A 14305-nucleotide genomic window follows, 5' to 3' on the forward strand; every position below is an offset into this window, starting at 1 on the left:
ACGCCAGCAGCCGGGGCTGTTCCCTTGGCCGAATGGCAGAGCCCAGTCGGGGCTTCCCGAGGACAAGTTTCCCGGCCCCACGGGGTTTGGTTTTTAGGGGGTCCCAAGTTCCCACAGTCGTTCCGACAAAATGGAGGACGTCGTCTCCTCCTGCTGCAGCCATGGCGGGAGGTGGGGGACTATTCCCCACGGGGCGCTGCGAGAGTGGAAGGGCCTCCACTGCCCCCAGCGCGGTCAGGACTCCAGTTCACCCTCGGTCCCGAAAGCCCACTCGGCCCCACTCCAGCGCCTCCCTGGCCTCGCCCCTCGCAGGGGCCTTCAAGGAACTGGACAGGGAGGGCGTTGGGGCATCGAGGCCGCGGCTCTCCTCGGGCAGAGGCGTTGGGAGCCGCTGCCGCGGCCTGGGCGCCCGGGCTTGGGCGAGGGCAGGCGGCCCCGCCGGAGTCTCCCGGGCTGTGTAGGTCCCGGAGAGCCCCGGGCCCCGAGGAGCCGAAGCGGGGTCGGTACGGCGGGGAGCGAATCTCGGGCTCTTGACCCTGGCAGACCCGGTGGGTGGGGGCGGGGGACCAGCGGGGAGGGGACCCGGCCGGGAGTCGAGGGCCGGCGGAGGCGGGAGTGGAACGGCAGGGCCGGGGGAGTGGCCGGCACCTGACGGACAGCCCTTCGGACCACCCTACCGAGGGGGGGCCCTGAAGGACGGCCGTCGGAGCCAATGGGCGTGCCCGAGGCGCTCCGGCCCGCCTTCCCCGCCAGCCAATGAGCGCGCGGAGGGCGGGGCCTCCCCCGGGCTCGGCCGCACCGCCGCCTCCTCCGCCTCCACCTCCTCACCAGCGCTAAAGCCGGGACTGGACCGAGCGGAGTTGTGCGTGTCGCCGAAGGGGGGTGGGCCGGGGGAGGGGAGGTTCGTTCCGCGGAGCCGCAGCCAGAACCGGGTGAGGCTTATCCCCGCTGTCTTTCCAGTCCAGGGCCGCCGAGAGTGGGGGTGGCTGGGAGCAGCGCAGCCTCCGGAGGAGGAGGCGGAGGCGGAGGCGACTAGGGAGGCGGAGATGGGTGAGGGCAGCCTCCGGAGCCTCCCACCGACCCGGGATTAATACCCCGCGGCGCGGCCGCCGTCGCCGCTGCCGCGTCGGGGCCTCGGGGGCAGCTCGGGGCTGCGCTCATGTCACAGGCGCCTTTGCGTGCGGCCCGAGGGGCTGGGAGACTGCGGGCGAGGCCGGGAGGGCTGGGTGAGGCGGCCGCCGGCGGCGGGGGTCGCGGGGCCGGCGGGGCGGCGGGACGGCGGGGCGGGGGTGCCGGCCGCCCGGGGAGGTCGCGGGGCATTTTCCTTTCTCTCCTGCGGGGGGCGGGGGAGGGGCGACCCGGCCGGGTGTCCGCTCTCGGGGTAGCGCTCCCACCCTGTCCACCGGAGCCGAGGTCCCCAAGTTTTTCGGGGTGAGGGCTGCTGCCTCTGCCCCGCCGGGTCGCCTCCTTCGCTCTTCTTTTCCTCGGCGCTGCGCTGCGCGGCTCTTGCTCCGCACGTATTGTTTGGCTGGGTCTCTAATGGCGGACGGGGAGGCAGCGCTGCCGGTCGCCGACTGCAGGGGGGGGCAAACCTCGGGCCCAGGGCAACTGCTTGGGGCAAATGTGGGCGATATCGGCCCAGCGGTGACGTGAGCCGCCCCTTACCTCTGAATTGGTACTTGGAGTGACGGGGATGACGCTGGGTGGGCAAATTTAGGAGGGAATACAAATCCCTTGCTGGCGTCGAGGCAACGTTTTCCCTTCCCCCCTCCCTTCCCGGGAGCAGGCTCGGTGTCCTTAGGCCCCCTCCCTTCCAGATTTTGCCTTTCACATGGGTTTTGGCCCCAGATATGTATTTTGCGCTGTTTTGCCCCACTTACGCAGGAGGGGGCTGTTGTGCGCATGGTGGGGGTAATAATAGAAGGACCGAACCTCCTTGACCTCTTATTCCCTTCTCTGCCTCCTTCTGGCAGAAAGGGTTGGGTTCTCCCACCAGGTTGTGTGTTTTTGATACATTTTTCTTTTTTCCTCCTATCCCAGGACCAAGAATCGCCTTCAGCCCTGTCTGGTGCATCCTTGGCAGAAAGTGAGGAGGAAAACACCCCCATTGTGAGTCCTTTGCCCCTAATTTGTTGCTAGTAGAGGACATTGTCAGGTTGTAGGGGTTCAGCTATGGGACCTGGCCCTCCCGGTTGTTTTGAGGGGGAGGAGCTTTCCCTTGGGTGGCAGCTGCCCCCAGGGCGAAGCCTGGGTAATGGCTGGTGAGGCAGCTGGGAGTGGGCGCTGCTGTTTCCACCGCTGCAGACATCGCTCCTGCTGCTGCAATACCAACCTCAGCAACCAGACGACGGGCTTCTGCAGCTGCTCACGTTACCCGGGAGGAGGGGTGGTGCGAAGGAGGGCATATTTCTGGTGCCCTCTAGAGTTCCAAAATGGGAATTAAAGTTATTTCTTGTTGAATGCTGTGCATGCAACCTTAACATTTTTTCTTCCTTAAACAATGGCTAATTGATTGAAGGAATTGGAAACATAGAAATAATCATTTATATTTTTGTTTATGTCTACTGGAAACACAAATTTTGACACTTACGGCTCATGAGTTGCTAGATCTTTTTCATATATTTGCTTAGGAAAGGGAGTCAACTCCTCTAGTACTATCTTGTTCCCCAAGTAGTATGCTGATCAGTCCAGTGTACTGATCTAGTTACTTTCTTCGTTCCCCATCTTCCATGTTGATCATCTTTCACTTAATGATCATTTTTGAATGTGTTACCTGAGAATTATTTAATTTGTTGATTTTAAGGCAACTATGTAATGTGCTAGAGAGGAAGATGAAGGTAGCCAGTCGTATTTTCCTTCAGGCAGTTGAAACTAAACAAAGTATCTGAAGTCAGCACTCTGGACACATTATGTCTCTGGAGCCCACTGATAGTTGATGTGGTAACTTGTAGATCTCTGTCAGAGTCAGAGATGAGTTATTTACGCTTAAGTATTCAGTCCACATGGTTCAAAAAATAGTTAATTGATAAGCATTTGCTGAATATACATTGTGAAGGATGATGTGAGAATAGTAACTTATATTAAATATACATCGTTCTAGGCACAGTCCAGGACACTTTAATCTTAGCAAGTAGCCCACAGGGTAATACGGATGGCATGTATTGAGCCCTTATTGTATGCTAGCCCAATTCTAAGGTGTTTTTTTTTTTTTTTAAGTTTATTATGGAAACTTTAAATTTTACTAGTAAGAATAGTGTACTGAACCTCCATGTACCCATCATTCACATTCTAAAATTATCAATACGTGCCCACACTAATTTTTAACATGTGTTAAGTAATTTAATTACCAAGAAAACCCAGTGATGTTGATAACCACAGTTATCAATTAGATTTTTATTCTGCCTTGTTTCAAAACTAACGGGCTGTTTGGATCAGAATTAACATAGTCTCTTTTTCAATGCGTCTGTACAATTTACAGTCTGTAATTGTTTTCTAAATATTGCTAACTTGAATGAATATAACTTCTCTAATGAGTTTGAAGTTCATCTCAGGCATCAGATCATTCAAATATAATGAATCAAGGATTAGATCTTTCAAATAGGTGGATGATGCTTATCGCCACATATTTTTACAAAAGATTTATCCTTCTAGGATTTTTTTTCTTTGTTCTTAGTTATGTTGATAGGGGAAGCTTGATAATTGGTTGTGTTTAGTAGATATTTGTAGATGAGGAACATAAAAAATGTAAAATCAGTACTTTTCTGTAATGTCAACATATGTATACTAACGGAAAGCAGTGCTGCTTTTACATAATACCAGAATGGTTCTTGTTTTGCTTAACGATTTAGCTTAGAGTTGAACATTTCTTTACTTAAAAACAGCAACTAGTGATGCTGTTATGTGCTAGACAGTAAGATGAAGATAACCTGATGATTTTTAATTGGCCTTGACTAAATAAGTACTTTTATTATACAGTAGGAACATATGTAAGTGCTTTTAGATCCATTTACAAAGTATTTTGACAGTTAAAAATACTTTGCATATTTATGGCATATTTCTTTAGTGCATCCTTTATAATATCTATTCCCTCCCACCTATCCTTTTTAATTGTTGGGAGGAAGATATAAAGTGGTCCCTACTTTTCCATGGGCTGGGCCTTTGTATCTCATGTGGTGAGACAACCCTGAATCACTCAAGTATGACATATATGCTGACATATGAACATTTTTAACTTGTGTGTGGATATAGAGCTTATATTATCTTTGAAGAACAGTTTTTATTTTTTCAGTTTTATTGTATTTTGCCCTTGTTTGAGGTACAGAGGTGTACAAATTTAATATTAATGCATTTGAGACAAAGTGAATCTTTACCTTCAGTCAGATGCTCTGGTATTAATGTGATGGGAAGAATGAGTATGAAATGCTGAAACTCTGGTGTCAAAAGGCGTTGTATAATTAGAAATGTTATATTTTCTGTCTCTAGCATTAATATGTCTATCCCATTTGACAATATAATTAATATATATCATAATGTCATTTATTATGAGAAGACTGGGCTATTCAAATTGCATGTGATATATATATATATAATTATTATTAGTATTTTTTGAGATGGAGTTTCACTTTTGTTGCCCAGGCTGGATTGCAGTGATGTGATCTTGGCTCACTGCAACCTCTCCCTCCTGGGTTCAAGTGATTCTCCTGCCTCAGCCTCCTAAGTTGCTGGGATTACAGGCGTGCGCCACTGTGCCTGGCCAATTTTGTATTTTTAGTAGAAACAGGATTTCACCATGTCGGTCAGGCTGATCTTGAACTCCTGGCCTCAAGTTATTCGCCTGCTTCAGCCTCCCAAAGTGCTGGGATTACAGGCGTAAGCCACCTTGCCCAGCCTTTTTTTTTTTGAGACGGAGTCTCTCTGTCATCCAGGCTGGAGTGCAGTGGCATGACGTCTGCTCACTGCAGCCTCCGTCTCCAGGGTTCAAGCATTCTCCTGCCTCAGCTTCCCAAGTAGCTGGGACTACAGGCACGTGCCACTACACCTGGCTAGTTTTGTATTTTTAGTAGAGACGGAGATTTTTAGTAGAGATGAGGTTTCACCATGTTGGCTAGACTGGTCTCGAACTCCTGAGCTCCAGTGATCTGCCCGCCTCAACCTTCCAAAGTGCTGGGATTACAGGCGTGAGCCACCGTGCCGGCCTGCATATGATTTTTTTAGCGAATGCAAGGAGAGCCCAAACTCAAGTGTTTTATCTCATTGGATTCACAAATAGTATTTTATGTAGGGCATTTCAATTTAGGGAGGAAATAAATTGCTTTGACTCCCTGCGTTTTCCTCCTTTAAAAACACTTCAGTTGGTTGATTTTCTTATATTCCTGTCAAAGCATAGAAGTGAACAGGACTTTTGAAGTATTCAGATCAAAAAGTTCTAATGCAGGTCTCCAATATATAAGACTTACAGAGTTGTCAATGAGAAAAATTGCTGTTGGATAAATCCATGAATTTGAGTGCAGCAATCTGAGTAACAGTTGCAGCTTATTTTCATATTTTATTTTGGTTGTATACCAGCAAGAATTTTTTTTTTATGTAGTTGGAGTTGGACATTTTTATATTTGCAACCTGGTTTTTTAAATAAGTCACTTCGTAGTCTTTGATCTCTCTTACTAAAATAGACATATGAAAAGGATCTTTATGGTCATCACCAAATGCTTGGCAACAAGATGAATTGGTCATTTTAAAATGTGTTAAAATTTGGATTATAACACATTTGAACATATCTGTTGTTTTTGTGCATATTTTAAGATATATTAATTTTTTTTGGATCAAGCTTTACACAATACTTGAAGCACTTCTGTGGAGCTGCAGAATGAATTTTTGTAAACATTTTTAAACTCTTAAAGAGTTTAAAAAAATGATGTGCAGAGGTTAGCAAAATCACTTGATTAGTATGACTTTGGGATTTGTTCTTAGTACTGTTTTATTTTTAACTTTATAACAGTCCATTGAAAATTAGAAGTAATAAATTTTAAGAAAAATTAATGCTCTTTAATTTGAAAGAAGGGTATAGCTGTTGAGTTTTAGTTTTACTGATTTGATTAATGTTCTCTAAGTATTCATGTTTGCTATTTCAAGAAATGACGTAAGAGTAAACTGGTGGGCCGGGCTCAGTGGCTCACGCCTGTAATCCTAGCTTTGGGAGGCTGAGGCGGGTGGATCACCTGAGGTCAAGAGTTCGAGACCAGCCTGGCCAATGTGGTGAAACCCTGTCTCTACTAAAAATACAAAGATTAGTCAGGCATGGTGGTGGGCACCTGTAATGCCAGCTACTCAGGAGACTGAGGTAGGAGAATCACTTGAAACTGGGAGGTGGAGGTTGCAGTGAGCCAAGATTGCACCACTGCACTCCAGCCTGGGCAATAGAGTGAGAGACCATCTCAAAAAAAAAAATAAATAAAATGATTGTTCACAGAAATAGATAATGCATGTTTAATAGGTCGTTTTTTTGTAGAGACAGGGACCCACTTTGTTGTCCGGACTGGTCTCAAACTGCTGGACTCAAGCAATTTTCCCACCTTGGCCTCCCAAAGTGTTGGGATTACAGGCGTGAGCCACCGTGCGCAGCCAGTAGGTTGGGTTTTTAAAAACTTTTGCACATTTGTGTTTTGTTAGTATAAGTTATCATCTTGTTTTTGTTTATTCTTAATTTAGACCCTTCTCTTTAATGTCAGTAGGCTGCCAAGGATTAGGTTTTTCTCTCTTTTTCAGAGGGTTCCAGATTGTTTTTTTCTCTCTAAGTGTTCCTAGTGAATTTCAAGGTCAGATTAGTTTTGGTGAATTTATAAATTAGTCAAAAGAGTTTTAAAAAATTTATCCATAAAAGTATATTTTTTTATATTACAAGTTAATGTTAAATTGTAATCTTTCAGGATAAATTTACTAGGAATATAATTAATTGTTGCAACTTCATATAAAAATGTTGGGAAAGATCTGTTAAAACTCTTGCATTAAACTTATTTCTCTCTAACCATGCATTTAGATTGGATAAGAAAAATACTTACATAGCTATTCTAAGTAACATTGAGATGCACAGTTAGAAGTTGCAGACAGAATAATGTTTGTAAAATGTGACTATAATACAGTGAGACAAATTCTTTTTACTTTATAGCCATACATGTGTATATTACTCTCTGCCATAGTCACCTGGATACCATCTCTGGACTTACTAGTGTAAGAATTGACAACTAAATTTTTGGGTTTTGTTACTTAACATTAAAAAATGACTTTTCTTCTAATACTGGAACAGTTTTATAATCATTGATTTCAAAGAGGTATGTCTTTTTCCTAGGAAGAATAGTGTTTCTTGGAATATCAAGGTGGACTAGACGTTCAGGGTAATAATCAGGGGACTGATTCAACAAATTGGATATTACAACACCTGTTGTATATTAGATAGTCATAAAAGATGTGTTCTGTTAATTGTGGGCTAGCAGTTTCTTTGGCTCTGCTTGGAAGAGCATTTCATCTAGACTTAGTGAATTGTGTTTCTAGTTCTGTAGAACTAAGGAAAGATTTGGGTGGAAGTAAAAATATAAGTTAAATGAAAATTTTATTTTATCCTCCTGTTTAGATTTGTACTTGTTTTCGTTCCAGGCTTGTCATATCTTATTTTAATAATTTTAATTATTTCTGGCCCTGATATGGTATCTGAATTCTTTTTTTTTTTTTTTTTTTTTTTTTTGAGACGGAGTCTTGCTGTGTTGCCTAGACCAGAGTGCAACGGCATGATCTCAGCTCACTGCAACCTCCGCCTCCTGGGTTCAACTTGAAGCAATTCTCCTGCCTCAGCCTCCTGTGTAGCTGGGATTACAAGTGTGCACCACCACACCTGGCTAATTTTTGTATTTTTAGTAGAGACAGGGTTTCACCGTGTTGGCCAGCTGGTTTTGAACTCCTGAACTCAGGTGATCCACCTGCCTGGGCCTCCCAAAGTGCTGGGATTACAGGTGTGAGCCACCGCACCAGGCCTGAATTCTTATATATTTATAATTCTATATTTGCTTTTTGTTTGTTTGTTTGTTTGTTTTGAGACAGAGTTTCTCTCTTGTTGCCCAGGCTGGAGTGCAATGGTGCAATCTCGGCCCAGTGCAACCTCCGCCTCCCGGGTTCAAGTGATTCTCCTGCCTCAGCCTCCTGAGTAGCTTGGATTGCAGGCATGAGCCACCACGCCTGGCTAATTTTGTATTTTTGGTAGAGATGGGGTTTCTCCATGTTGGTGAGGCTGGTCTTGAACTCCCGACCTCAGGTTATCTACCCGCTTCAGCCTCCCAAAGTGCTGGGATTACAGATGTGAACCGCTGTACCAGGCCTGAATTCTTATATGTCTATAATTCTTTTTTTTTTTGGATACAGAGTTTTGCTCTTGTTGCCTAGGTTGGAGTGCAATGGTGCGATCAGGGCTCACCACAGCCCCTACCTCCTGGTTTCAAGCGTTTCTCCTGCCTCAGTCTCCTGAGTAGCTGGGATTACAGGCATGTGCCACCACGCCGGGCTAATTATGTATTTTTAGTAGAAACGAGGTTTCTCCATGTTGGTCAGGCTGGTCTCGAACTCCCGACCTCAGGTGATCTGCCTGTCTTGGCCTCCCAAAGTGCTGGGATTATGGTCGTGAGCCACCGTGCCCAGCCTGCTTGTTTTTTTACCTAAAGAAAAATTTGCACTTGTTTTAATTAGTTATAGGAAAATCATTATTATAAAATTTAACAAGTTTTAGCTTTATAACTTTACTATGAATATTGTCTCACTTTATTTTGATTTTTGTCTGTCTTATTATTGTATAGTCCTGTTTCTTAGCCAAATAAGTGTTAACTCCTGCCTAGGAAGTCATTCCATCCTATGTCTCTGTACGGTTTTACATTGCTTATGGAAGAGAAGCTTCTGTTCCAGTTAGTCTCTCTTCCATGACACAGACTCCTGACTTCTGTTATTTCATGTTCTCTTTATTTGTATATCACATTTTCCTTTTTTAAGGACCTTACTCTTCTGTTTTCATTCAGTCTTCCTCCTGGACTTAGCTGTTCATTTGTCTTTCCTTTTCCTACCTCCTTTTGTTTTTTTTAAAAAAAGACCACAGTATCTGTAATAGCATCCTATATAAAAGTCTGATTATACTGTGCTTTTAGGGGGTATGTTTCCAGATTACAGTAAACTTGTGAATTTGGTGAGATCATGATATGTGAGTGTGGTTCTAGAGATATATAAGGGCCTCACATGGAAAGGGAACTAGTGAGTACTAAGAGAAGATTGGAAGGGTAACGACTTAATTTTGCAGATTTTCTGCCAAAAAAAGCCATTTTTCTCATTGTAGCATGACATGAGTTGGAGTCATACAGATTCAGGCTTAAATCTGCCCTGCTCATGAAGGGAGTTTTGGGGTGATAGAGTGTTATATAAAACTGGATTGTGGTGATTGTTGCATAAGTATATACATTTAATACATTTATCAAATCTTTCACTTGAAATAAGTAAATTTTACTACACGTACATTATGCTTTAATATAACTATTAAAAACAATTTTGCTCCAGTTATGTACCAGTTTGCGATATCAGGCAAGTGATGTAACGTCTGAGCTGTAGTTCAGTCAGTTAACAAATGAGTACGGTAATGCCTGGTTTCCTGAGATTGTTGAGGTGAGGACTAAAAATAATACAGGATATGCAGCTGGCCAATAGTAGGTGCTCAGTTAATAGCAGCTGCAATTCTTAAACTGTCTGTTTATATGGACCAAACAGTGAATTCGCTGCCACCACCTGGTATGGTAAACTTACTTTGTGCTCATCTGGTAATGACTAGAAGAATTTCTATGTTTCTCTTCACCGACTTCCCTCTTCTAGCTTTTTCATTAGTCTGCAGTGCTTTATCCTCCATCGAGATAAAAATGCTTTATCCTCCAGAATCTCTGCATCTTTTTCTAACGATTTCTTCTTTTCCCTATACTTTTAGAAAGAAATCCACTGTCTGATCTGCACTGTCAACACTATAACAAATCTGCTCTTTTGAGGTCACTAGTGACCTAATTGTCAAATCTTTTAACTGCTTCTTTTGGTCTTAATTCTGTAACATTTAAAATTTTTGCTTCTGGGGCTTAATGTGGTTTCATAGTTATGACCACCTCATTCACTTCCCCTCGCTAGACTTTCCTTTTTTTGAGCCAGAGTTTTGCTCTTCTTGCTCAAGCTGGAGCGCAATGGTGTGATCTCGGTCTACTGCAACCTCTGCCTCCCGGGTTCAAGTGATTCTCCTGCCTCAGCCTCCCGAATAGCTGGGACTACAGGTGCTCTGGGATTACAGGTGCGCGCCACCGTGCCTGGCTAATTTTTTTGTATTTTTAGTAGAAATGGGGTTTAACCATGTTAGCTAGGCTGGTCTCGAACTCCTGACCTCAGGTGATCTGCCCACCTTGACCTTCCAAAGTGCTGGGATTACAGGTGTGAGCCACCGCACCAGACCTCCCCTCACTAGACTTTCTAATGTTGAGACCTTTAAGTGTCCTTTACTGTCATCTTTAGCTCTCTCTTACTATGTTTTTAACTTTCACCTTAGCCTGTTAGAAAACGGAATTATTTACAAGGCAGTTTCTTCCTATTCTTGACTCCATTGTAGCCAGATTAATTTTTCCTAAAGCTCAGTCTGATGACATTGCTCATTTTGCAAAAACTTGAGAAATTTCCGTTGGCATGTGAAACAAAATAAAAATTAAGCCTAGACTTAAAAACCCTTTTAAAAAGAAAAAATCAAGTAGGAAGTGTGTTATGTGTGTCTTTCATGTAAGTTCTCACTGTTCAGTTCAGAGAGGTAGTCATATAAATGAGTAAATATAAACAAAGTGTAATAGGTAATAAACAGAAATGAATAATTATATGCATATCACAAAGGACGCTTCTTAAAGAATATTTTGGTTATAAAAATAAAACATTCCCTTAATATCTTTATGCAGTAAAAAATATATGTGACATAGAAAATGAGAGTTCCTGCATAATTCCATTCCCCTTGAGACCAGTGTTTAAACTTTAAAATGTATTCTTGTGATTTTTCCACCTGGTCATCACACTAATAATTTGCATATATACTGTTACTATCAACAATGGACATATTCATCACAGTCTGACATCCTTGTTTTCCGTTCCCTATCCTTAAGTTGCAGAAGTCTTTAGCTGATTGTTTGAATTCTAGTGATCAGTTTATTAGGCCAGTTCACTAGTCTTAGTTCTAGCTGATGGGAAGATAATGTGGTATAATGAAAGGTATGTGGACTTTTTAGGTACAAACTTTGCGTGTGCCACCTACAGCTGTGTGCCGTAGGAGATTTACTTGATTGTACACAGTAATTTACTCAACTGCAAAATGGGGTCATAATATAGTATAAGGTCTTTTCAAGGAACTTGTGATGAGAGTGCTGTCAAGCATGTTTTTCATAATTGGTAGTTATTGTGTTAGATGTATGATGAAATTCAGAGACAAAGTATAACTCAGGATATGAAGGAAGGGATTGAATAAAAGAGATCAGCAAAATAAGACTTATTGAGGACTGCTTTCTTTAGTTAAGATTTATTGAGGTTGCCTTCTTTGCTTCAGGCTCACTTTATTTACTAGATAATTTAAAAAATAAAAAGCTATTGAATTGTAAGTGATAAGATTTTTTATTTTCTGAAATTTGTCTAATAAGGAAATTCTGATACTCTATGCTCTGTATTCCTTTGACTTTTTTTTTCTTTTTTAAAGCAATCTGAAACATTTGAACATCTCAAGAAAAAAATGCTGGTTAAAAAAGAGTTTTGAGTCTTATGAAACAGAGGCAAGAGATTTTTACTTAGTCTGTATTAGAGAAATAGATTCTTAGTACCTGAAGTCTACCTTATTGGATCTGTGGTCTCATTTGCTTATTGATGCAAGTATTGTTGTTTCTTTAGGTTAGATGAGGTCTTAATCATGGAACATTTGAAGTCACGTAAAGAAGGTAATGTTTTTTTTAAAAGCCGTCTACTCCATCTGTTTAAACGTTATGGAAGATTTGTTATCAAAAACAGTCATTACGCTAGATCATAGATTTGGAACACCAACAAGTGGTCATAAGAATAAATGAATGTTTGATGATTTGTTTCCAAATTAACGTGTGTAGTTGAAGTTTATTTTTGCTGTTGTAGTTTTTAAACTGTGTTTGGAGAAGGAAGTATGGGTTTATTTAGCTTCTTTGGTAAAGGGCATCACAGGGATAGGGTATGATAACCTTTCATTAGGGACTAAAATCAGGTCATGTTACTAACTGTAATTATGCAGATGAATATAGAAGTAAAAAAAATTAGGACCAAAGACAAAGGATAGAGATAAATTATATTTTAGCTTGTTTCATCTTTTGAGGAAGTTATTCTAATTTTCCATTTTATAAAAGGGAAATGGGCTTGGGGGTGAAGTGATTGTCCTGTGCACACAAGAAGAGAGAGAGCCAGAATTCAGTGTGGGTCAGGGAGGAGTGAAAAAACCCCAAACCAAAAAAAAAAAAAGAAAAAAAGAAAAAAAGGCATCCTCAAATCTCAGAAAGGTTATTTGTTAAAGAAAAATATTCATTCAGTAAATATTTATTGGCCAGGCTTTTATTAAGTTCAAGGATACAGTAAGGCAATAAGAGCATAGGTCTTTGCCCTCATGGACCTTGCAGTCTTCTGGGGGTTACAGATTACAGATCAACAAACATAACTGCAAATTGGATGAATGCAGCTGAGGAAATAAGTATATCTGAGATTGTAGCAGGAGGCACCTAATTGAGACCAGCAATGGATTAGTGGAGTGTTTGACACAGGAGGATCTTTCTTTGAGAGAGTAACATTTAAGCAGAGAATAGACGGAAGCGTGAAAAGGAGTCTTTCAGGCAGAGGAAGATCCTGAGATGAGGAGCTTGAACTCTTCCACAGCCTGAAAGAAGGCTTAGTTTAGTTTAGCTGAAGCTTAATGAGCAAGGTGGGGAAGAGTAGGGCTGAAAGTGAACCTAGATTGTAGGTAGGGATCAAATCAGATGGAAATATTACATACAGGTAAGGGGAAGAATTGTAGGCTTTCTCCTAAGTATACTGAAAAGCCACGTAAGAAGTGAATGTTGTGGTCTGATTTCATTTTTAGTTTTTATATATATATATAAAATATATTATATATATAATATATATAATATATATTATATATTATATATATATTATATATTATATATATTATATATATAAAATATATAAAAATATATAAATATATATAATATATATAAAAAATATATAAATATATATAATATATATATAAAAAAATATATATATATAAAATATATATATATATATATATATTTTTTGAGATGGAGTTTCACTCTCGTTGCCCAGGCTGGAGTGCAGTGGTATGATCTCGGCTCACCACCACCTCTGCCTCCGGAGTTCAAGCGAATCTCCTATCTCAGCCTCCCAAGTAGCTGGGATTACAGGCATGTGCCACCATACCAGGTTAATTTTGTATTTTTAGTAGAGACGGGGTTTCTCCATGTTGGTCAGGCTGGTCTCGAACTCCTGATCTCAGGTGATCTGCCCGCCTCAGCCTCACAAGGTGTTGGGATTACAGGCGTGAGTCACCATGCCCAGCCGATTCATTTTAAAGAAGTTCTTTAGATATTCTGGGGAATATAGTAAGTAATGTCAGTATTCCAGCAGAAAAATGATGGACTTCTCGGGCAAGAAGGATAGTAGTAGAGATGGGTAAAAGTGGACAATTTCGAGATTTATTTTGGAAGTAGGATAAGCAGTTGATGATTTCAGGCTGTAGGGGGAGAAAGGAGAAAAAATCAAGAATGACCTCCAGATTTCTATTATTGAGTCGCTAGACACAAAACATCATGAAATGGCAAAAACTGGAAGAGGTACAGATAAAAGGGGATAGAGCAAGTTAAAAAACTAGATGTAGAGAGTAGGCAGTTTGGAGTTTTGAAACATCTTGATTGAGATAAATTAAGGAGTTTAGGGGTATTAGGGTATTATTTTAAATCATGGGAATGGATGAGATCCCCAAAGAAAGTTAAAATTACTTGAAAGTACCTTGTAGTTAAATTTTGGTCCTATGGGAGAGAAGAAATTATTTCTTACCTCTAGAAATTCTACACCCTAGAGATCCCTGAATGAAATAATTGATTTATTCATGTATTTATTAGATCAAAGGGATTTTTGTTTAGACTCTGTCATAACCCTTGAATGGATTTTTAGTAGCTGAGTACATGAATTAAATGGTTCC

The 14305-nt window shown here is 41.7% G+C and overlaps 1 protein-coding gene across 8 annotated transcripts in view; it reads left to right on the plus strand.

Annotated features, from left to right (window-relative positions):
* The first annotated feature begins 768 nt into the window (after positions 1-768).
* Positions 769-14305, plus strand: part of ZMYM2 (zinc finger MYM-type containing 2) — a 128067-nt gene continuing 114530 nt past the window's right edge. Inside the window, exons 1-2 of one of the 8 annotated variants that reach the window (XM_063650558.1) lie at positions 769-862; positions 2041-2109. The gene's annotated coding sequence lies outside the window, so the exon portion shown is untranslated. Of the gene's footprint in view, positions 933-1002; positions 1227-1366; positions 1676-2040; positions 2110-14305 lie in introns of those variants that run through there. The other 7 variants (XM_063650560.1, XM_054447228.2, XM_063650561.1 and 4 more) reach the window with 7 other exon arrangements.

Source organism: Pongo pygmaeus, chromosome 14 (genome assembly GCF_028885625.2).
Source record: "Pongo pygmaeus isolate AG05252 chromosome 14, NHGRI_mPonPyg2-v2.0_pri, whole genome shotgun sequence".
NCBI lineage: Eukaryota > Metazoa > Chordata > Mammalia > Primates > Hominidae > Pongo > Pongo pygmaeus.